The sequence below is a fragment of the Melospiza melodia genome, chromosome 1 (assembly GCF_035770615.1).
Source record: "Melospiza melodia melodia isolate bMelMel2 chromosome 1, bMelMel2.pri, whole genome shotgun sequence".
In the NCBI taxonomy this organism is placed as follows: Eukaryota; Metazoa; Chordata; class Aves; order Passeriformes; family Passerellidae; genus Melospiza; species Melospiza melodia.
Window position 1 is genome coordinate 24021611 of NC_086194.1, and position 23265 is coordinate 24044875.

General features: G+C 40.6%; 1 protein-coding gene across 4 annotated transcripts in view; it reads left to right on the forward strand.

Annotated features, from left to right (window-relative positions):
* The first annotated feature begins 129 nt into the window (after positions 1-129).
* Positions 130-23265, forward strand: part of ANKIB1 (ankyrin repeat and IBR domain containing 1) — an 88388-nt gene continuing 65252 nt past the window's right edge. For 2 of the 4 annotated variants that reach the window (XM_063151229.1, XM_063151220.1), the window contains exon 1: positions 130-327. The gene's annotated coding sequence lies outside the window, so the exon portion shown is untranslated. Of the gene's footprint in view, positions 328-740; positions 864-23265 lie in introns of those variants that run through there. The other 2 variants (XM_063151200.1, XM_063151209.1) reach the window with 2 other exon arrangements.

Genomic DNA, 23265 nt, shown 5'->3' on the forward strand with positions numbered 1-23265 from the left:
AGGAGGCGCGGCTGGCGGGCGGGGAGGCGCCGAGGCGGAGCGGCCGCCCGGGCCCACGGAGCGCCGCCGGCAGCAGCTGTCAGCGCCGCCGCCAAACAAAGGGGTAGCGAGCAGGCGGCAGCCGCAGCGCCGTGCCCGCGCCGGGGGCCCCGGCGAGCTGAGTGACAGCCCCGGCTGCCCGTGAGGCTCCCGCTGGAGCGGGCACTCCAGAGGGCGCCGTACCCGGAGTGGAGCGGCAGGGAGGAGCGGCCGCTGGGCACATGGAAGCTCTGAGTGGCGGGCGCGGAGGCGCCGGGAAGGGCCGGGGAGAGCCCCTGTGAGGAGCCGGTGAGTGCCCGCGGCGCTGGGCGAGGTTCGGGCGGGGGCTGCGGGAAGGCTCGGCCAGCGGAGCCCGCTCGCGGCTGAAGCCTGGAGGCTCCGCACATCGGGGCGTCGGCAGCGCCGCGCATCGCGGGGGGGCCGGCCCGGGAGGCGGCTCCGGGGGCGCCTCGGTGCCGTCGGCAGGCGAGGGGAGAGGGAGGAGGGAGCAGCCGGAGTGCGGAGGTAAACAAGCGACAGGTTAGCGAGGTTAGTGCGCACGGGGCTGGCTGTGGGGAAAGGATGGCGGGAGCTGCGGGCTGCCGGGCCGGGGGATAAGGGGGAGAGAGGCCGCCTCCGGGCCGGGCTCTCGGCCGGCGGAGAGCGGGGGGCTCGCCCGGGCCGGCCCGGTGGGGGGATCGGTGGCAGCTGCCCCGGGGCGGCCGGAACAATGGTAAAGTTTGGAGCTGCCCGATGGCCTGGCTTCAGCCAGGTCCCGCTGCTGGGCTCATGCCCGCCTTGTTCGGAGCCGGGCAATCCTGCCTGGAAGGCAGAAGCGAAAAAGTGTGAGTGGTCGGAGTGGGAGCGTGTGCTGCGGGGCGAGCTGTGACAGTGACCTGGCTTCCTGCCTCGGTAACGCCGGCAGAGCAGCCCTTGAATGGATTTAATCGCTCGCCATCTCGGGGGTGTGGGGTTTTTCTGGTTTGGGTTTTTTTTTTCTTCTTTTTTAACACAGTGGAAAAAATTTAGTCTTGATATCGTAGCAGTTTTATGTAAGTAGCAGTATCCCTCTCCCAGGCATGTCTGAGCACATACTGGAAATTGGGCAACTTTTAAAAATTAATCCTTTAAATTCATGACTAGTCCGTCTACCTCTTATTTACTGTTCATATATTATGCAGAGGATATACAGAGTCACGAAAACATTCTCGGCAGAGTAAAGAACTAATACTACAGCCTAAATTGTTTGCATGGATCCCTCCATTATGACTAACCGTCCTTGATTGCACCTTCTTTAAGTGCATTTCTGTGCTTTCCAGTTCCAGAAATGGAGCTTTAGTTGTAGCCATAACATCAATAATGTGCTGTAATTTAAGTATATTCACCAAAGAGAGAGACAGCTTTTGAGAGGATTTTGGCTGCAGAGGTTAGCGATGAGAAGAGACTCTCTGTCTTCTTTACATGTATGGCTGTTTTATCCTTACTTTCATCTTTTTGATTTTCAGTGTGAAGTGTGGTGGATTAATTTCTCTTTAATCTCTTTTGCGTACAGAGGAAAATTGCTCTTCTTCCTTGGGGGGGGGAAACAGGCTTTAGTCATAAGGAAAGCAACAGCGTTTTTCAACTACTTAGAACATGTGATTTGTTTCTACATAGAAGCAAATTGGTAGAATTTATATCAACTTTTTTTTTCTTTTTTTTTTGTGGTTGTGGAAAGAGTAAATGCTTGTATTTGCAAATCACAGAAGAGGCTTCTGAAAACTTTAATTCCAGGCTTTTCTGTGATCCTGTACTCTGTCAATTCCTTCTTCAACAAATTTTACTTCAGTCCTTAATCAAAAGAATAATGTATTTTAATAATACAGTCTATTATTCCTGAATTACAGTATTGCTATAAGTCTACTGAAAAGCTAAACAATGTTGATGGTGCTCTGTATTCCTGTATATATGCATCAGCAGAGTATTATGAATGAAGATTAATTTTAAAAGAAGGATTACAACAGTGGCACTCTAATAAAAATATCAATAGCCAAAGCCCAAAAGTTAGGCAAGTAAGTTTTTTGCAGTCCCTTTTATTTTTGCTCATGCCATACACATCTAGATAGGACTAGGTATGTATGTATGTAAGTACATGATTTGGCTTATTGCACAAAACATGGAGTTTCCTGGACATAGTTACAGATTGCATGTGAGTTCATATGTATCTCTTATGTGTTCCTATCTGGCCTACACACTTCAGAAAATGAAAGAAAACTAAGCATGTAAATATGAAAAGGAATGCCTTCTAAAGCTGTCAGCTTTTATTCAATGGAATAACTATAAAAACGGTTTTAGAAAAAGTCATTATGTTTTTGTTCACTGTATAAAAACCTTGCTAACACTATGGTTGTTTTATTCTGTGCTGAACAATTTATCTCTCCTGGTCTGTGACATCTCTGCTGTGATTGCTTATCACCATGTTTCTTTTTGTTTCAGTAGTAGGGCTTTGTTTATTAATCATTAACTAGTTTGGCTCGCAAGTTTTGTGATTTTTTCTTTTAAATTTTTGTTTATTTGTGGTTTTTTAGGATCCTTTTTCTTTTGTGTATTGGGGGGATATTTTTGTTGTGGTTTTTCTTGCATTGGGGGGTTGTTCATTTGTTTTTGAGGGGTTTTGTTTGTTGAATTTATTTTTGCTGTTCAGATGTCATGTAGTTACCGTTACCTGAGTAGTTCATTAACTTCTCCTTGGAATCTGATAACTAGAGGTTGCTGTTGGCAGTTGTCACTGTTGAAGTTTTGTCAGCTTTGCTAAGGTGACTCATGCCAGTAAGAGGGAAAATTGAGAAGCTGGAGGTTACTGATACGTGTGCTGAACCAGTTACGTTTCTAATCATATTACTGTGTTTGCATAATTGGTAATGACACATAGCAAAGACAGATCTGTTTTACTTGAAGAGCAGCCCTGTGGAAATTCTGAAATGTTCAAAATGACATGGAAAATTCTGTTTTCAACATCATTATCATTAGGCAAGACTTTTACTGCTTTTACTTCCTCATTCCAAAATACAGTACCAAGTAGTTTTCCATGGAGCATTATAGAAATCACACTTATGTGTAAATTTTAGGGGGAAAGATTATTTCATGTAAGATTATATTACATTTTACATTTAAAGTTCAAGCCAGAGATGTCTAGCTAATGTTTAACAACTGTTGTTCATAACTGCTAAGTGTCTTCCAGAATTATTGCAAACAAACACATTAGTCTTTGTTTGTGACAGTGGAAGGCCAAGTGCAAGGTCTCCACTTGGGTCAGGGCAGCTCCTGGTATTGATAGAGGCTGGGGGGTGAAGGGGTTGAGAGCAGCCCTGCCAAGAACTCGAGAGTGAGTACCTTTGGATGAAAAACTGGACATAAGCTGGCAGTCTGCACTTGCAGCCCAGAAAGCCAATTGTATCCTGGGCTGCATCAGAAGCAGCATGGCCAGCAGGGTGAGGGAGGGGATTCTGCCCCTCTGCTCTGCCCTGGTGGGAGAGACCCCAGCGGGGATGCTGCATCCAGCTTGGGGCCCCCAAACAGCAAAGACATGAACCTGTGGGAGCAGGTCTGGGGGAGGGACACAAACACAGAGCAGCTCTCCTGTTGCTGTTGACCTCATTTCAGAGAGACAGGGCACAACCTTTTAAGGAGCAAAAAAAGCTAGAACTTTATTTTATATATCCCTTTATATAGAGTTTTATAAACCCTCCTGTGTCTATGGTAACAAGCTGTCATCTCATAGTAATTGGTCAGTCTTGGACAATGTGTTTATGTGTAAGAAAGGGTTGTTCGTGAGATATTGTTTTCATTCTTAAAGCTGAGATAGTTGGAATTGTTGAAACAGGTGGAGGAAAAGAGCCTTAATCTGTAGAATTCTTTGTCAGGGAAACAAGTTGTTTTTTGCTGTTGCAGGCTGTTGTTTTCATGAGGAGCTGTTAGCTTTCCCCCAGCTGTGTCGGACTAGGATTCCGTTTGTGAGGCCTTCTACAGGCCTGCTGTTTACAGCCCACTCTCCTGTGGAGAAAGGCTGAGAGGGTTGGGTTGCTCACCTTGGAGAAGAAAAGGCTCCAAGGAGATGCTGTTGCAACCTTTAGGTGTATAAAGGGAGCCCACAAGAAAGAGTTTTTACAGGAAAAGGAACGAGAGTTTTTAACTGTTTTAGATAAGGCAAACATTTCTTTTGACCTAAAGTTTATTTGTAGTATTACTAATATTCTTGAATTTTCTTTAAGGGGCTTTGTTGAAGTTGCTCAAGAGAGATTTTCATTTGATGATTTCTTTAGATTTGTATTTTAAATGAGGTAAATTCTGAACTCTTCCTGTCTGAGGATAATTGCATTTAAAATATGGGATGGGTGGGAGTTTTCAAACAGCTGTGTTACAGTGTTGCAAAGAAAGTTACTCTTGTAACTTTTACTGTTTAATTCTGTACTGACAAGGAAGAGCAGGGGACAAAATTAATCCTCTAAAAGCAAGGTATATATTTGGTGCATAAACTTACACCTAGAAATCAATGTTTGCACACAGCCTTCAGTATAGTAACATTATTCTTTGACAATAACTTAGTGTAGTTTATATATTATATAGTCACAACTGAGGCATTATATTACTAATTCTGTATAAAATAGTTTTTATGTGCAGGCTCCTATGTTGGAAAAGAATTCATTAAATTTCTTGAGGATTTTCCCTACTTAAAGGAGCTTCCCAGTGGCTTGTGATTACCATTTTGACACACCTGAAGAACTTGCAGTGGACATGATATGTAAGACTCCCTATGCTTTCTGCCCGGCTGAGTGCAGTGACTTTAAGGGGTATGGGGCAATGATGACAAGTTCCTGCCCAATGCCATAGAGGTGTGGCTCTTCTGTGGCTGCCTTACCTTCCCAAATGCCCTTACGTCATACTTAAGAGCCTCTGCATGTGAAACCAGCAACAAGGATGATGGTTCATCTAGCTTGGTGCTGCCAAGGTTCACTTGACCTGTACCCTGCATCAAATCTGCTCCCACAAAGTAAAAAGGGTGGCTCATTGTCACAGGAGACTCCCTTCTGAAGGGAGCAGAAGGCTCAAAGAGAAGGACTCACTTCTCAGGGAAGTCTCTTGCTTCCCTGGGGCCTGCGTTAAAGATGTGGGGAGAAAGTGTCCTATCCTGGTGTGGCACTCAGACAAATATCCATTATGGATTTTATTTTTTCAGGTAGTCAGCTGTGAAGTTGTAACAAGAAGTATGAGGGCAATGAAGAGAGACTTCAGGGCCTGGGTTAAGGAATGAGGAGCACAAGTAGTGTGCTTCTCTGTCCTTCCAGTTGCAGGGAATGATGATGATGTTGCCAGGCCTTCTGGTGACAGACGCTGTACACCTATCTCAAAGGGAGAAAAATATCTTTGCACAGGAGTTAGAAGGACTCATTAGAAAAGTTTAAACTAGACTTGAAGGGAGAAACTGATAAAACCAGGCTCACTAGAGATAAGCCTGGGGGCAGCACACCCATATTTGAGGGACGGTGTGCTAGTGATGTCCTTTGATCTTCCATTTCAGTGAAAACAGGGAATAAAGATTCATGTGGCAGCAAAGACCAGTAGTTATCCATGTGTTAGAAACCACAGAAGCAGCTGAGATTGGTTATACAGGAATTAGGACTTCTTCCCCAAAAAAGGTGGAGGTATAAATAGCCTGACTGGAGTGCTTCTGCTCCAGTGCACGCAGCACAGGCAACAAACAGGAGGAGCTGGAAGCCGTTGTGCAGCAGGAAAATTATAGTATAATTGTCATTACGGAAACTGGTCGTTGTGTGATGACTCACAACTGGAGGGCTGCAGTGGATGGCTGTAAACTCTTCAGAAGTGATAGGCAAGGAAGGAGAAGCAGTGGAGTTGCCCTGTGTTTTAGGGAGTGCTGGGATTCTCTAGAGCTTAATTGTGGTGCCAATAGGGTTGTTGATGGGTGAGAATCAGTGGTAAGGCCAGCAGTGCAGATATCCTGGTTGGGAGTCTCTTACATCTAGCCAGCTTGCAGAGGCAGACAAAATATTCTCTGAGCAGCTGTGAGAAATTTTACTATCCCTAGCCCTTGTTCTCCTGGGGAACTTCAAATCTCCAGATGTCTCATGGAAATACAATGCAGTAGAGAGGAAACAGTCTAGAGGAAGCATGTCCCTGAGTGTCTGGAAGAGAACTTCCTGACACAGCTGGTGAGTAAGGCAGCTAGGGAAGGTGTCCTGCTGGACTCACTGTTCACAAACAGAGAAGCACTTGTGGGTGATGTGATGATTGGAGACTCTTGGGCACAGTGATTGTGGAATTAGAGAGTCTTCAATTCTTGGAGAAGTAAGGAGGGAGTCAGCAGAGCTGTTACCTTGGACATCTGGAGGGCTGACCAGCGTATTGAGGAGACTGGTTGAAAAACTTCTGGGAGGCATTCCTAAAAGGGAGAGAAGTCCAGGGAGGATAGACATTTTTGAATAAAGAAATCCTAGAAGTGCAGAAGCGGGCTGTCCCCATTTGCCTAAAGAAGAGCTGTTGGGGAAGAAGACCAGCCTGACTGAGCAGAGTATTCTGGTTTGAGATCAGGAGAAACTGGAGAGTCTATGGCCTCTGGAAGAATGGGCCAGCAGCTCAGGAGGACTACAAGGATATCATGAGGTTATCCAGGGAGAAAATTAGACGGGCCAATCAGAACTTAATCTGGCTACTGCTGTAAAAGTTGATAAAAAGTGTTTCTATTAATATACCAGTAACAAAAGGAAGGCCTAAGAGATTGCTCATCCTTTATTGGATGAGAGGGCAAACAAAGTGGCAAAAGATAAGGAAAGAGGCTGAGGTACTTAATGCCTTCTTTTCCTCAGTTTTTGATAGCATGACCAGCTGTTCTCTGAGCACCCAGTGCCCTGAGCTGGAATAAAGAGACAAGGAGCAGAATGAAGGCCCTGTAATCCAAAGGGAGAGGGTCAGAGATATTCTATGCCACTGGCACACTCTCAAGTCTATGAGGCTGGGTGGGATCCACCCAAGGGTACTGATGGCACTGGCAGAAGTGCTTAGTGAACCACTTTCCATCATTTACCAGCAATCCTGGTTAATGGTGGAGGTCCCAGGTGACTGGAGGTTAGCAAATGTGACGCTCTTGTACAGGAAGGGTTGGAAGGAGGATCTGGAGAGCTGCAGGCCTGTCAGTCTGACCTCAGGGCCAGGGAATGTCATGGAGCAGATCATCTTGCGAGCCATCCCATGGCACATACAGGACAGCCAGGGGTTTTTGAAAGCCAGGTCCTGCTAGACCAAGCTTATCTTCTTGGACAGAGTAACCTGGTTAGTGGATGAGTAAAAGGCTGCAGAAGTTGTCTCCCTAGACGTCAGTAAAGCCTTTGACACCATTTCTCACAGCATTCTCCTGGAGAAACTGTTTCCACTGGCATACTCTTCTCTGGGCAAGAAAAGTGTCTGGATGTCCAAGCTCGCAGAGTGATGGTGAATAGAGTTACATGCACTTGGTGGCTGTCACTAGTGTTCCCCAAGGCTCACTGCTGTGGTCTGTCCAAATGAATGTCTTCACTGGTGATCTGGAAGAGGGGATCCAGTGCAACTTAGTCAGCAAGCTGTGTGAGTGCTGCTCTGCTGGAGGGTAGGAAGGCTCTGCAGCAGGATCTGGACAAGCTGGATCGATGGCTGAGGCCAGTGGTATGAGGTTCAGCAAGGGTGAGAGCTGGATCCTGCCCTTGGGTCACAGCAGCCCTATGGAGCACTGCTGGCATGGCGAGTGCTGGAAAGCTGCCTGCCGGAAAAGAACCTGGGGCTTTGGTCAGCATCGTGTCAGCTAGGGGTAGCCTGTGATATAACTTAGTGGAAAAGTGATAAAAATGATTGTGTCTAATTGTGAAAATTCTTACACGGTTTAATTTTTATGGTAACTGTCTTAATTAAAATAATTACTTTTGTAAAATGTCCTATAGGGATGTTAGTAATCTCTCCCTTCCCCCCTCCCATCCCCACCCTCCTTGAGGAAAGATGTAGTTCTGGAGGTTTCAAAGCTTTTTTGGGGAAAATACACTTAATGTATAATGCTAATTATATATGTTTTAATGGCATATTTCTTGACTGGTTTGTATGGTCTCTGATCAATTGTGATTAAATGGACCTAAGTTGGAAACTGATTCTCTGCCGCAAGTACTTCACCTGATGATCACTTTTCCTGGAATTTAGCATAGAGAAAATAATTAGATTTTCCTAGTTTATAATTCTGCTTTTTAAACAAGCCCTGCTTGTTCTTACAGCAGGTACTTTAGGAGATGGTAGGAACATTGTGTCCTGGTTTTGACCTTGGTTGTAAATTACTACAAATGAAATAACTTTGAGGAGAAAATTCTATTTGATATTTATTACTTTTGGTCCACTTAAAATTTCTGCTTCAGGGAAGTTCCATAGATGTTAGTTGAGATAAGCAATGCCCCCCTGCCCTTTTATTTCAAATGGATTTCTGAGAGGAATTTTTGATGACAAAGTTATAAATGGTATATTTGTTACAGGTGTTGTGGTACAAAATGGTACAAAAATGTTGTGTAGAAACTCAAAACTGACTGTATTAAAAAAACCCAATAGTATATTTTTTTTAGGATGCTCAGATGAAGCACTGATGATGATGATTGAAATGTTATAAACCAGTCTTTGGAGAAATAGCTGAAAAACTATGAGAAAATGTCATGACACATACTTGTCAATGTTTTTGCAAATAAAATACATCAAATACTGGTGCTATTCAAATTTATTGTAGACTTAAGAATAGGAATTGTAGGACAGTTGTAGTTTGTTAATGAACTCTTCTCTCTATGAAGGGTTTGACTGTTGCTATACTGTTGTGATATGCAGTTGTGTGTTTTTCTTTGTATTTCTATTAGTTACGTTGCATGTAAGATGTGCAAGGCTGGATGCACAAATCAGGACTAATTTTTGACAGCAGCAACCTGTAAATGTTGTTGCAATGGAATTTTCCCCATAAGTATTTTTTTTTCTCATTAAGGAAAAAAATATTATTTCTTATTTCTTGCCTCTGTAAATTACTTGCAGAATTGTCAGATTTTTAGCATTTTTTATTTTTTAATCCAGGTGGCTCTGTTGTGTTTTAGATCTCTAAGTAATTGAGGGACAAGCAAATGTGTTCATCTCTGTTTATCTCTCCTATGTTGAAGGTCTACAGATAGACATGCAGAAATGTTCCGGCAGAGTAGAGCCCAGAAAATAAATCGTTAATTTCTTGAATGAAAAATGGTGAATTTCATCAATGTTGTGAAGAAACTGCAGAAATATGTACCTACTAAACTATGAAGACCAAAGTTCCAGCTGCACTAATAATGCAGGTTATACATTTTAAAATTCTTCATAGACTGATGGAGTTATCTATATATCCATAGATTGGGGATTTTGATATTTTAAAGCTCAAATCTTGAGGTCCAGCTGTATAGCAGACTTCATGATAGCGAAACACTATCATGTTCTTCAGCAAAGATCTGGCACGTTTATTCTGTAGAAATAGATCTACTGCAAAATTGTACTAGCAAATAATCTAGGTCTATGAAGCATTGTGAGTTAAATATTCTAAGACAAACATTTTTTCTTTCTGAAAGAATTCCTGTTACTTGCATTCCCTGAAAGTTTGTGTATGGAAGTACACAGCCTGCAGTACTGAGACATTACTAACAGCTCTGTAGCTTATTGCAGTATAAATATACAATGGCTGTTAATTTAGGCCCTTTTCCCAGACTTCTTGAGAGTCACTGACACAGATACTTTGTGTATTTAGTTCTCCATATTTAGAAGGATGTGTTGGGGAGAAATCTTTCATTGGAGCTATTTCAGTGAGTCACCAAGTGCAAACTGCCCATTAAAAAAAATACTGAAGAGGTTTTATTTGGTGACTTGTGCGTTGACGTACAAGTTCTTTGTAACATCCCATTTACCAACCTGTTAATTAGTTAAAATTAAACTGCATGGAAGTCCTTTATCCTTTTCAGGACATGTTAATTAGTATTCAGTAAAATTAAGTAGTGCAGCTTTGCATTTATGATATTAATTAACTACCTGGATGAGGTGATGGAGTGCACTGTCAGCAAGCTTGTTGATGACACCAAGGTTGTGTGGGCTGGAGGGCAGGGCTGCTCCTCTGAGACACCTTGACAGGCTGGAGAAATGGGCTGACAAGAACCCCGGGGTTGGTGTTCAGCAGAATGTGAACACAGGAACAGAATAACTCTGCACAGGAGGACAGGCTGGGAACTGATGGCTGGAGAGCGGCATCGCAGCAAACAACGTCACTTTGCTGCTGGACACCGGGCTCAATGTGAGTCAGCAAGGTACCTTTGAGCAAGCCAGTCTCTGGGAGAAGTGAGTATTTCTGTCAGCTTGACATTTGTGTGACGGCATCAAAAACAGTGTCTGGTTTTGTGCTTCTTGGTGTAGGAGAGGAGCTGACGTTCTGAAGCAGGCCTAGAGGAACACTGCCAGGATAATTAGGGTACAGAAGCACATAATGTAAAAAGAAAAGCTGGAAGAGCTGAGTGTCCTCTGTTCAAAGGAGACTAGGGCAGTGGATCTTGTTTTCAGTTAATGGGAGGGTACAGAAAATACAGAACCAGACTCTTCTTGGAGGAGCTCGGTGATAGGGCTAGAGACGACAGAAGAAGTTGAAGCAAGGGATGTTCCAATTAGACATTAGGCAAAATGATCATTATTGAGACGGTCAGATGTTGGCATAAATAGTCTGAAGAGTCTGTAGGGTATCCACACTTGGAGATACTCTGAACTTCAGTGAGAATGGCGTTGAGGAGCCTTTGAAGCTCTGAAGATTGCCTTGAGTAAAGGATAGAAGCTGTTGACCTCCAGAGGTTCCTTCTAATGTAAATAAGTGCTTGCTCCATATCTCATGATACGGTTGCACAAGCGTTTTCTCCCTGCTCTGCATACAACTGCTTCTGACCCAGCTGATGTGTTTGGCCCAGAGAGCCGTGGAGTTCTGTAGAAGAGAACAATATTGCCGTCTTAAATAAACTGTACTATATGGCTCAAACCCTGATTTTTAACCTGACTTCTGTGTAGTCAAAGATTTTAAGTGATCAGTTTAATGTTTTGAATTTTCACATGTCTGACATGAAATAGACTAATCCTTAATGAGATATTTTTCCAGAGTGTTGGATGTCAGGCATTTTTTTCTGTAATATGGCTTACTATTAGTAGAAGTAGAGCAATTACTGGGGCATTCTTTCAGGCAATGAAATAATTTAATAATTGTAATTGTAATACTGGCTTATTCTGGGTTTTATTTGTTTGTTGAGGTTGGGTATTTTTTGTGTGGTTGGTTTGTTTGGGTTTTTTTTCCCCCCCAAAATTCATGAATTCAGACTTTCTCAATAAGCAAGCTGCTTTAAGTTTATAATTACTCACTTAATAAAGAAAGTTTATTATTACCTAACTAGAAAGTTAAATTCACTTGTCTGGAATAGGAGTTAGACAGGCATGTTCTAGTATAAAATATTTTGTTGTAATCTTTAATTAAAAAGGGATAATTTGGTTTAGTCTTTCTTTCTCTGGATGTATTTGCAATGTAAAGTGTGCAAACCTTAATAAAACAGTCACATTATTTTACTATAAATGTGATGTAAGTTGCCTCTTGATTTGTCTTTATTTCATAGTAATACCTTTTAAGTTCATTCAGAAATCCTGGGGTTCTTTGCTGCATGTATTTTGCTTCATGTATATATGAGTAAGAAATCAGTATAGATTACCAGAGTTTTGAAATAAGTCCTTAAGAAGATGATTGGTTAACTTTTTTATCCCTCCCTCCTTCTTCTAGCTATGTGTATAATTTTCTACTATATAAATAGATGATGAAGACAATGAGTCAAATTTCTGTTTAATTAGTCACAAGCCTGAAAAGTATACTGAATAAATTTCAATTTTAAGTTGTGGTATCAGGGTAGCTGTGAAGAGTTACTGATAATTATGTCCTTCATTATTTTGGAAATATACAAATGTTCTCAATTTTAGAATCTACTCATGAGTGCAAGGGAAGAAATCCTACAACCCAAATTCATGTATTTTTTGGGAATAACTTCTGTATGAATAATATAATTTCTAGGAAAATCAAACAGCATTTTCTGTGAATCTTCAGCATGTTTTAGCTTCTTCAAAGGAATGATGACATTCAGATCAAAGCACACTGGGTTAGTGCTAAATGGAGGTGTTCAAAAAACTTTTTTGAAACATAAAACCTCAGTATGAACTTTGAACAGAAAAATATTCTTGAAACAGTCTGCCCATGGCTTACTGTGAAACTAAATCCTTTCACATTCCTAAAAGCCAGACAGTCTGCCCTAATCATGCCTTGCTTTAGTTACTGTATACTTTATTTTCCCCAGTGCTGCCTGAGTCTGCTTACTGTAACTCTGATGATTCCTGTTGTCTTTCTAAGCTGCCCACCTCACTGCTGTATCCAAACAGCTGAGGGCACACAAGAAATGTTCTGTATGTTGTGGCCCCAGTTCCCTACAGTTGAGGGATAACAAATCAGTTTTACTTAAATCTGCTACATTCTATGAAATGAAAGTGGCTTTAAAATCTATCCACACAGAGTTGAAGATATGAGAGCAGCATTCTGTTTTCAAAATTGATTCAATGAGATATGAGGCTGCAAAATGCAAAGTTTTGGGCTTTTTAAAATACAGTTTGCCATTCTAATTGATTAGGAAATAAGATTTCCATATCACTCAGACACTTGATTACATCCTGAAAAAATGAGCAAGCTTTTGCATAGGTGGAGTATATGCCTTTTAGAGTAGGTGGTTCCATCATCCCTGTTTCCTGGAACATTCCAGCCTCATGCCTTTCTGTTGCAACACAATCGGTTTTCATGCAAACCACTCAGACCTTTGAAAAGGGAATCTCTTTTCTTTATTTCCTCTCTTTATAGAGGTATATTTTGATTACTGTATATTGTTCGTTATGGCTGGTTTTTAAGCGGTTAGATGCTTGCTTCAGAGATACTTCTTACTTTACTTTATAACAAATAGTCTTCCATTTCTCTCATTTCTTGTCTATTGCTTTTTTTGCCTTCTGTATTTTCTAGAGAGTAGTTTAGTGCAATTGGAACATCCTTCTTGCTGTGCAGGATGCTGTATGAGTACATAGAGTGATACCAGAGTGGATTTTTAAAGCTCTTTGTACCTGTTGGAATTTTCAGAAGACCTTAGAACTTAAATCCTCTAATGAATATTTCAACCCTACTAATAAAGTATTGTTTCTTCATGTCTAGCAGCAATTGAAAAATCAACTCCATGGATTTTTCCCCTCGGCAAGCTTTGAGTATATTATGAAATATGATGCAACAGGATTAACATTATAGGGGGAAGGAAGATACTGTTCTTAAACATCTCTCTTTCCCAAAGTGCAGGTGGAGAGGGACTAAATTAGATATATTTCTCATCTCTCTGCCCTTCAAGACTGTATTTGTTCAAAAAGCTTTGTGCTAGTTTAGTAGACTTTGTTCTCACTGGAGTCCTGCTGAGGCAGCTACACTAAACCTTTTTCACCAATTCCTGCTTTTTGACTGTCAGGGCTTGAAATTTTCCCTTTAGTAAACGCAAGCACACCTTTGTCCTTTCACTGCCTGTTTGAGAGGGATTGTAGTTGTCTTTCCACACAGGCCTTGCTTGCCTAGTGTCAGACATCTGAACAGCATCAGCTGCTGCTATTAACAATCATGTGAGGTTTTGCTTTGTGAAATTAAAACTGGACTCAGACAGGGGTACCTGTTTTGCTGGCATTTTTGTGAAGGGCTGAGGTGAAGTTGCCGTATCAGTTATTTGTTGTGAGTTTTTGTCCTGTATAATTTGATACTCTTTTGTACACTGCCCACCGTGGGTTTTTGCAGGCTTAGGTGCAGTTTGCAGCAGCCAGTGCTCCATTTGGTACTGTGATGCCTGCTCTGCAGTCTCCCACTCCACCCAGCAACATCTTCTAGTTCATGCTCCATCCACTATCCCTTTCTGACTGTATGGCTGCTGTCAGAGTAACAGCTGATAAAATAATGCTTGACTACAAAAGAAATTTCATGAAAACTGTTTGACTTTAGCTAATGCAGTGGTACTGCCTTGCCTCTAGCACCCAGCCATGGGCTTTGCACAGTTTGCACATTGGTGGTGTTTCTGCCTCTGTCTGCACTTCAGTATGAGTAAACACTGTTTTGAAAGTATTTCCACTCCATACAGTATGCAGTGGTACAAATAGTCCTGCCACCCTATCACTGCTGCCATGCTCTGGCTGTTTGGACCATCAGTATCTAGAAAGAAAACCCAGAAGAGGGAATTAATCTGAGTCAGATCTATTCTGCTTCTCAGTCACCAAAATAAACCAGCAAGGGAAATTGTGGAAATATGGATGAACCGAGGGAGTGGATCAGAAACAAAAAGGGCAGTATCAGCTCTGGTGTCAATTAAAACCACTTAAGAAACTACAGTGTAAGTTTCTCAAGCAATATTTGTGTCACTAAAAGATACTGGAGGCAGATCTCCAGCTTGCTTAAGTGCATGCTTCATAGTAACTATAAAAATTACTTTCTAAATTCTGAAGCTTTCAGTGAAGTCTGATAGAGGTCTCACACTGCTCTGGGCAGGGAAGTGAGTCCTGGGGAGGAGAACAACCCAAGAAAAGAAGTAGTATAGAGGAAAAAGAAATGCACTTTTTTGTGGCTTTTTTCTGGTGGAGAGTGGGGGTTGGGAATGTTCTCTTGTAGTGCCTTTTACTTTACAAGCAGAAAGAACTATTCTTAAATAAGTGCCTGTGTGTTACATTGGCACTGGAGCAGGTTTTTCATAAGGCAGTCACCAAGGGGTTCCTGAGCATCACAGCTCTGCAAGCTGCTGAGACTAATACAGCTGGTTCCCCCAGCTCCTGTCTTCTTCCAGTCTGCCACTGCTTGTCTTTGCTCCTGCAAATCTCTGCAACTGTCTGTGGGATTTTTCTTTGAACAAACTGTGTATTCTTGGACCATACCCCAGTGGATTTCTGTCTCATTTTCAGACAGTCAAATATAAGTTTGCTAGTACTAGTAAATGCTGGATTGATGATTGAACTTTTCCTAGGCATAGGTCAGGCTGTGCAAGAACCGCTTCATGAGTCATGGTAGAGGAGGCTGAATGGGCTTGTCAAGCTGAAAAAGAGACATGGTGATTAACAGGCAGCAGTAAACTCGCTCTTCTACATCAGCAGGCTGGATTCCATGGTCTCAGGTGGCCGTGCACCATCTTGGGCTGAATATCTGCTGTCACTGCTTTGCAGCCGGGTTTGGTAGATTTTAAAGCCTTCCCTTCTGTGGGGAGGCAGTCTAGCTGTGGAGGCAGCAGGGAGGGAGTGCTGTCCCCATCCCAGCAGCACCACCACAGCAGGGAAAGCCCATGTGCAGGTGTCCTCTGTGACTTTGTGAGCGGCATTCGGAAATAGCGCTGGCTGAGAGCCTCCTGTGCAGTGTCACTGACACCTCCTGCCTCAGGAGGGTGACCTGGTTCTTTCTGTTCTGCAGGACCTCCCTGTCTAATGTAGCAGGAAATAAGGGACACAGAGGTTCTAAAAGTGACCTTACCTAACCAGAAGTACCAGATCTATGGGTGAGGTAGCTGTGCTTCAGCACTCTCAGTCATTCTTTTCTTATGACTCTGGGAACTCTGTGAAGCAGATGTGGATGGAGCAGAGGCAGTCATGAATAAAAACTGTGTGAACTCCCCATTATGTATTTTGATAGTAGCTGGTGTTAAGCGAGCAGTATTAGAAACAAAGGGAATGTAAGTCTAGTGAATGCTGCTTTTCAGAATGCTTGCTTGCTGGCACAGTAACCATCTGTAAACAAAGGTAAGGCAGCAGTTTTCCATGAAAACCTCAAACAACAGAAACATCCTACCAATATCTGGGCAATACACAAGGGTCAATGCGTGGGCAAGGCATCAGAGAACCTTGGGTACTGAATACCCAGCCAAAAGCTTCTGCTTAGGAGGGAAGCATTACCCATGTGACCATTAGCAATCTGAGATTGAACAGGTGTGAATCTGGTACCTCAGGTGATCTGGTTCTGTGACAGTCCAGCATAACTGCCAATTACAATCTAAATCTTTTTATAATGGCTTCCCTTTTTTTAGGCTTCAGTGTTCTAGTTCGAAGTATAAAAAGTGAAACATCATATTGGGAAAATTGATTAAATGCTATGCAAGGGTTTTCTATGAGGTGTCTCCTTGTTCTTCCCCAGGAAACATAAAGTGAAGAGCAGTAAAGAGAGTGACAAGCTTTACAGACAACAGAAGCACTTCAGAACAGTAAAATTGGTGGAAGAGAGGCAGTTTTGGGAGGAAGTTTCCTTTTATTTGTTGTTGCAGTGAAGTAGAGAGGAGTAAAAAGAAGCAAGGTCTGCATATGTGATATTTTGAACTTTGCCAGAGTAAGACTGCTTATGCTTTCCTCTCTCCTTCATAGCGTCTAGCTATAGTCTTTCCTCGATAATTAATTCAGCATTTCTGAGAGAAAGACGTCTTCCACAAGAAAATGGAGAGGGAAGTCTAAAATAATTCAACGTTCTTAAATGACAGAATATCACTATTCCATCTCAATGTAAAAAAATATTTTGGATGCACTTTAGAGGTTTCCTGCATTCTGGCTGGAAACCTCTAGCAAGGTAAAAGGAGATTAGTAGACATCATCCCATAATCAAGTATCATTTGCCAAAGTAGTTGGTGATGAGAGCCAGGGTCTGATTTTTGTAGGTCTAACCTCATAACTGACAGTCTGTGTTGAATCTTGGGGAGAAACTGAAAATTCTGGTTTGGGTTATTTTTTCAGTGCAAATATTATTTTCTTTAGAAAATAATATTTTCTTTATTAATTAAATCTGTGCAGCCCCCCTGCATTTTGTCATATTTAGCCTCTCTTTTAAGAACTTAACTTTGTCACTGATTACTGGAGGGGGGTTAACATGATGCAATTTTTAAAAAATTCCAAGAAAGGCTTGTTGGACAACAGATGCCTTAAGCTGTTCCTGGAATCTTAGTAGAAATTATGTAATATGATGTAATAATTAGCAGACATGTCGATAAATGTGATGTCCTGAGGATGTGTCAATCTAATACCATAATGGAAAGACTGATCTCACAAACTTACTTAAATTCTTTGAAGAAGTTGGCAAAATACATTTGTATAATCTGGTTGAATTTTCAAGTGTTGTATCCCATGATCCCTTACTTAGAAGTCTTAAACAATCCAAACAGCTTTGGGAAAGAGCAAGGATCCATTGCATGCAGAAGTGACTGGTCTAAAGATGGTTATGGATATGGGTGGAAATAAAGAGATAGTTTTCACAGTGGTTGAAGGTTACTGATAGAGTCCCCTATAGATCAGTGCTAGGACCTCTGCTGTTGCATGTGAGGATGAATAATATAAAAAAGATGGTAGTCGGTGATTGCTACAAACTGAGCCCACTGCAAAAGTATTTTATGAGACACAGTGGTGGATATAAAACTCAATACAGCTAAAGCTGAAAGATTCATATGGTTGGGGGAAAGAAAAGGGTCCTGAATTTATATAGAATATTATCTTCTTAATTATTACAGTTCATAAACAAGATCTCAAGGTTATAATAAAACTCTGAAGAAAATTAGCTTAGTCCTTAGTATCACTCCAAAAAAGTAAATGAAGTGTCAAAATAGAAGCTGTGCTGCCGTGATGTGAATCCGTTCATTTTGCATGTCCTAAATTAAAAAGGTGTTAGTGGCATTGGAAATAGATCAGAAAAAGCAGAGATAATCCAAAAAATGGCACAGAATCCACTTCTTCAGAATCAGGGCTAATCAATCTGTAAAAGAGCAAAAGATTGGTATGATGTAAGGGTGATCACCTACAGAAGGTGAAAATCTCTAAAACCACAAGTGGAATGGAGAGAGCAAATATGGAAAGTTTCTTTGCTGTCTGCCTCTCAGTTCTTGTAGACAGTTAAAATGAAATAACAAATTGCCAGTTAAAACCAGATATTTCTTCACAATGAATAATTAAGCTGTGAAATTTCAGGATGCTCTGTCTGTTAAAATTTTCCATAGATTTGGAGAGGTTTTGAACAACATAGTGGAAGAAAAATGCAATACAGGTTATTAATATAAACCTAGTATATCTACCTCAAAAATTTGTAAGTGGTAAATTGCTGGAGACTGGGAGAGTGTTGTGTAGAAGTGTCTATCTATTCTTGCCCAGGTTTTGTACTTTTCATTGGGACACTCTGATGTTAACTCTGGACAAGGAATGAGATGAGAAGACATGGAATTCTCTGATCCAGTATAGCCATTATTATGTTTACAATACTTGAAAACAAAATGGGAAATAAAAATGCATATATTAGTAATGACAAACTTTTAAAAGTTATATATTTTCTGTTTGATTTTTTATTTGTGAGGTCTAAAACAATTAGAAATTTGGTTGCAAATCAGATATGAAGCTCTTTCATGAAAGTGCACAATAAATTGTATTAATTTTTAAAATGTTGATGTATAAATAGTAGAAGGGGAAAATGAGATAATTAGATTATCTAGTTATCATTAATAACATTTGAGTATGTATATAATGAAAATAATTTTCAGCTTGCTTTAGCTAATGTCTTGAAACAGATTTGCTGTTAGGAATCAAATTCTTTCAAAGTAGGAATAAACTAGCTTTTTCCTCATTTAGAGTCACAGATATTTATTCCTAAGCAAAATTCAGATTTATTTTTGAGGATTAACACTTTTTTTTACAAGTCAGTCTGAAATAACTTCCAAAACAGCAGAGGATTCTTACCAGTCTTTGTCAGACCTAATTTTTAATTTATGCCACAACCGTTCTAAATCTACAGAGCTGAAAAAAAAAAACCTGTAGGTTTTGCTTTTTTAGTTTTGTAAAAGCTTGTTTCATACTTTTGTAATTCCTCTTTTTTAAGTTGTGTGATGGAGCTGTAAAAGGTTAAAGGTTTTACTTTTGTAGGATTTTTTTTTTGCCAGGTAATTTTTCAAATTTCCAAACTGAAAATCAGTTGAACTCAGAATCTCAAGAAGACATTGGCTCCAAGAATCTATTACAGTTTTTTAAGCATTGGACACTGTGGATGCAAATAGTAAGAAGACTCGGGAGTAAATAAAAGTGTTGAATTGAAAATTCTGATTTCAGGACAAGATCAATCACTAAGTTGCTGGTCTAAAGAAATTTATTCCCTTAGCAGATTATTAGGGGATAGGAGCCCTTACTGCCATAAGGATTCTTTATTTCGCAGTACCTAAAAACTTGCTCCCTTTCTTCTCTGGAAAATCATGGACAGTTTCACAAATCTGGGCAGTAGTTTTCATCTAGAATCTGCTGTTCTACATCTTTATCCTTCACTGTATCAAGTAGCCATTTACCTAGGTCAGACACTGCTTTGACATAATAGTTTCAGATCATCAAGTCTGGCTGAGATTAGATCTTGCCTTAGATACCTTTGAGCAGCCTTGTCTGCCTGCCTTTATCTGTTAGTATAACCACAGGATGATGTCCAAAGAGATGTCTGGATCTGGTTTAATTCACTCTTATGAAAATTGCTGTAAAGTGGAAAACTGTTAAAATACTTTGAAGGATTAATAATTTGATTATATAGGCTGATTATGTGAAGTATTATGTAGTCTGTGTGCTAAACCAGTAAAACAAAACCATCCTAGCTTTCTACAATTGTATTGCAGTAATTTAAGATGAAAATTCACTGCAAACTGGTTAGCCTTAGCCAGTACAAATGCCACTGGATTTGTTGGAGCACAGATGCTCTTTTATTGTTATGACACATTTCTGCATGAACAGAGAAGTTTTTGTTTTCAGGCATAATAAGAAATTGAAACAGTGGATGCAATAGTGAAATGTTCCAGCAGACACAAGATGTAAGAATCTGGTGACCTGGATGTTGTGGTTCTGAATATAAAGTATGGGGTTTATATCAAAGTTTTGCTGTTTAAGAAGACTGTAAGAGATAAGCGGAACAAGACTTCTAGAAGAATGATTTTAAAAAAATACTGCATCTGTGATTCTGTAATATTCTTTGGGCATGTGAGCTGAAGTTTATGTCAGACAGGAGTGAGCAGAAAACCTCCCAGCTGATGCTCCCAAACTTCTCAGCAATATTAGCTGTGAAAAGGACGAAGAAAAATTAAAATTAAAAAAATCTTTTATTTCTATCATGGAACATCTACTTTTTTTTGCTTATGGTTTAGATTTTTCATATAAATACTAACTGTAAAGCACATTGTAAGATTTGTTTTTCCTTAAGCTTGGATGTCAGGAAGGGTAGTAATATTAATTGTTAGTTTATATTTCTCTTTGTTTCTGAAGGAAACTTCGTTGTCCTGACTGGAGGGGGCATTGTATTGATAAGCCTCAATCTTAGAAAGATTCAGCAGAAAAAAAATAATCATAAGAGACATATGCAGCCTCAGCTCTTTCCCAGAAATGAAAAAAACCAAGCCAGAATAAGGAATGTTTGGTCAGGATAATCACAATTCCCCTACTTGTGTAGGCCTGTTATTAATGTGTCCTTTAGTTAAAATAAACACCAACTAGTGTTCTGCCTTATTTGTCTCACATGACAATGGCCCATGGCTGAGGAAAGTTGTGTAGAGTCCTTTCTCCTTTCAACCTATTGCTGTTTTCCTTTGTTTCCTGTATTTTTCTTGCTCCTGGCAGTTCAGCCAGGCTTGCTACTTCTGCTGCTCTTTTTCCACTGTCTTATCTGGCTGCCAGCAGGAATAGTGAGAGTGTAGGAGAAATGGCATGGATGCTGTTACTGTCTTCTCTGGCTTCAGCGTGACCCCTGCATGTGATCACAGGGAAAGTTCCACTAAGCATCAGGCACCATGTCTGTACAGTTATTTATGATCCCAGTGTCTGTGCAGTTACTTCTGGTAAAAGCTTCATGGAAATAGAACCTCTCTACTAAAATGATTAATATTTTATTACTTGGGTAAAACTACTTTGTTTCTTGAAAATCTTTCTAATATTAAGCCTGTATAATATTCTGTTTCATGTAATTGTGATGCCAAATAGGTCAGATTTTGCAAAGTAAGTGACTCTGTTACCTTGCATTTCTCCTTCTTCCGTTCCTTGCCTTACATGGGAAAGGTCAGTAACAGTTCTACACTGAACAGCAGTCATTTGTATTGTAATAGTGTCTGCATCAGTCCCTAGGTATGCTGATTATGTTAGTAGGAGAGCTGATAAAAGAAGCAATAGAAGTGCATGGCCAGCAGGTCAGGGGAGGTTACCCCCTCTGTTCAGCTCTGCTCTTTTGAGATGCCCCTTGGAGCACTGTGTCCAGCTCTGGGGTCCCCAGTACAAGAATGGGCCTGTTGGAGGGAGTCCAGAGGACTGTCACAAAAATGGTCAGAGGCCTGAAATACCTCTCCTTTGAAGAAATGCTGGAAGGGTTGGGATTGTTCAGCCCAGAAGCAGAGTCGAGAAGGCTCTGGGGAGACCTTGTTGCAGCATTTCAATAATTAAAGGGGGTTCTGTGAAAGAGATAGAGGCTTTTTACCAAGGCCAGTTTTGGCAAGGCAAGAGGCGTTGACTTGAAACAGAAAGAAGTTGATGTGGATTGGACATAAGAAATATTTTATGATGGGGATGCCCCATGATTGAGCTCAGGTTGGACAGGACTTTGAGCAGCCTGGTCTACTGAAAGATGTCCCTGCCCAAGACAGAAGGGTTGGACATTTTGATCTTTAAAGATTCTTTCCAGTACAAACCCTTCTGTGATTAAAGCTAAGGTAATATTGGATTTCTATAAAATCTTTATTCTCTTTCTGTTTACCTTGGCTTGATACTCATCCTAAAGTCAAAAATCGTTATACAACAAGGCTGTGTTTCATTCTAATTACACTGGCGTCAAGAATAATCTTCCTAAATACAGACTGTATATGACATACTATAATTAAATTTTGTTATCCATAGCCTTTATGTAAATTCTTAAACTGTTTGTATGCACTGGAAAAAACAGCCAAATATTTCAGCAGAGGTGTTCTGGCAAAAGTTAAAAATACTTCTTCAAGTTATGTATTTGTTTAAATTCACTTTAGATTAGATCCAATGTCTTTTGCCATTTCCCTGCCAAAGTCAGAATTTTGCTAGTGAGTATATTAGACATTTTATCAGAAGTTCAGCAGTTGCAGTTCTCCTAATTTTCTGGTGTACATAAGATGCAAGTGACGGTCCTTGTGGCTGCAGTTACCTGAATGGCTCATTCTTAGTTAGCAGGGATGACTCTTGGGATTGTGGGGAGTCAGCACCATGATAAGCAGGGTGCTTGGACTAAAATGAGTTAAATTGTTCCTGAAGTTCTCTCAGAAATGTTGTAAAACGCTCCTTAAATACTGTGTAGAAAACATACTTTGTTACAGGAATCCATCTCATTTTAGACACACAATGATCTCCCAGATTCTGTGTTTAGACCTTAAATGAATGTATTGCTTTGAAGGAGTGCTGACGAGTTAAATTACCTCTTTGTTAAAAGGAAATTGATTTGTTCATTCATCTGAAAAAAAATCAAGATCTCTTTGAAAGATCAGCAGGGTCACATTGTCTTTTAGCTTTACAAGGAACAAAACCAGCACGTAAGAATTCCTCCAGGAAACAATGAAAGTATGTGGTTATTTCTGGTTCGGTACGTTTGTGAACAATGCTCATCAAATGTCTCAGACAGTTGAATGTGCTTTCTTCACCTTCCACTTGAAAACATGGAAACAGATAGTCCTTTCATGTAATCAGAGTAGATTTTACAAAATTTCATCCATAGATATTTATGTTACTAATATACTGCACTAAATAGAGATTTAGTCTAGTCTTCAAAGTTAGCTTGCCTAAGTGTAGGTAGGGAACTCTGACAAAATTGCATATTCCTTGAAATGGTGTGCAGTGTTCTGTTCAGTGCTTTAAGTCACTTGGGTAGTAATAGAGGAAATAAAGTAAGTGTTGGCTATTTTATTCAGAACATGCAACCTGTGGAACTATCACAAATAGAATCTACACAAAGAATACTGGTCCTCCCAGTAGTATTCTTATGAGCCAAAAGTCAGTGGTTGTATATGGTGGTTGTTGCTTTCCTCTGACATTCTCAAATACAGCATGTTTTGTGAGATTGGACATTGAAAAATCTAGATTTATTTGTTTCTT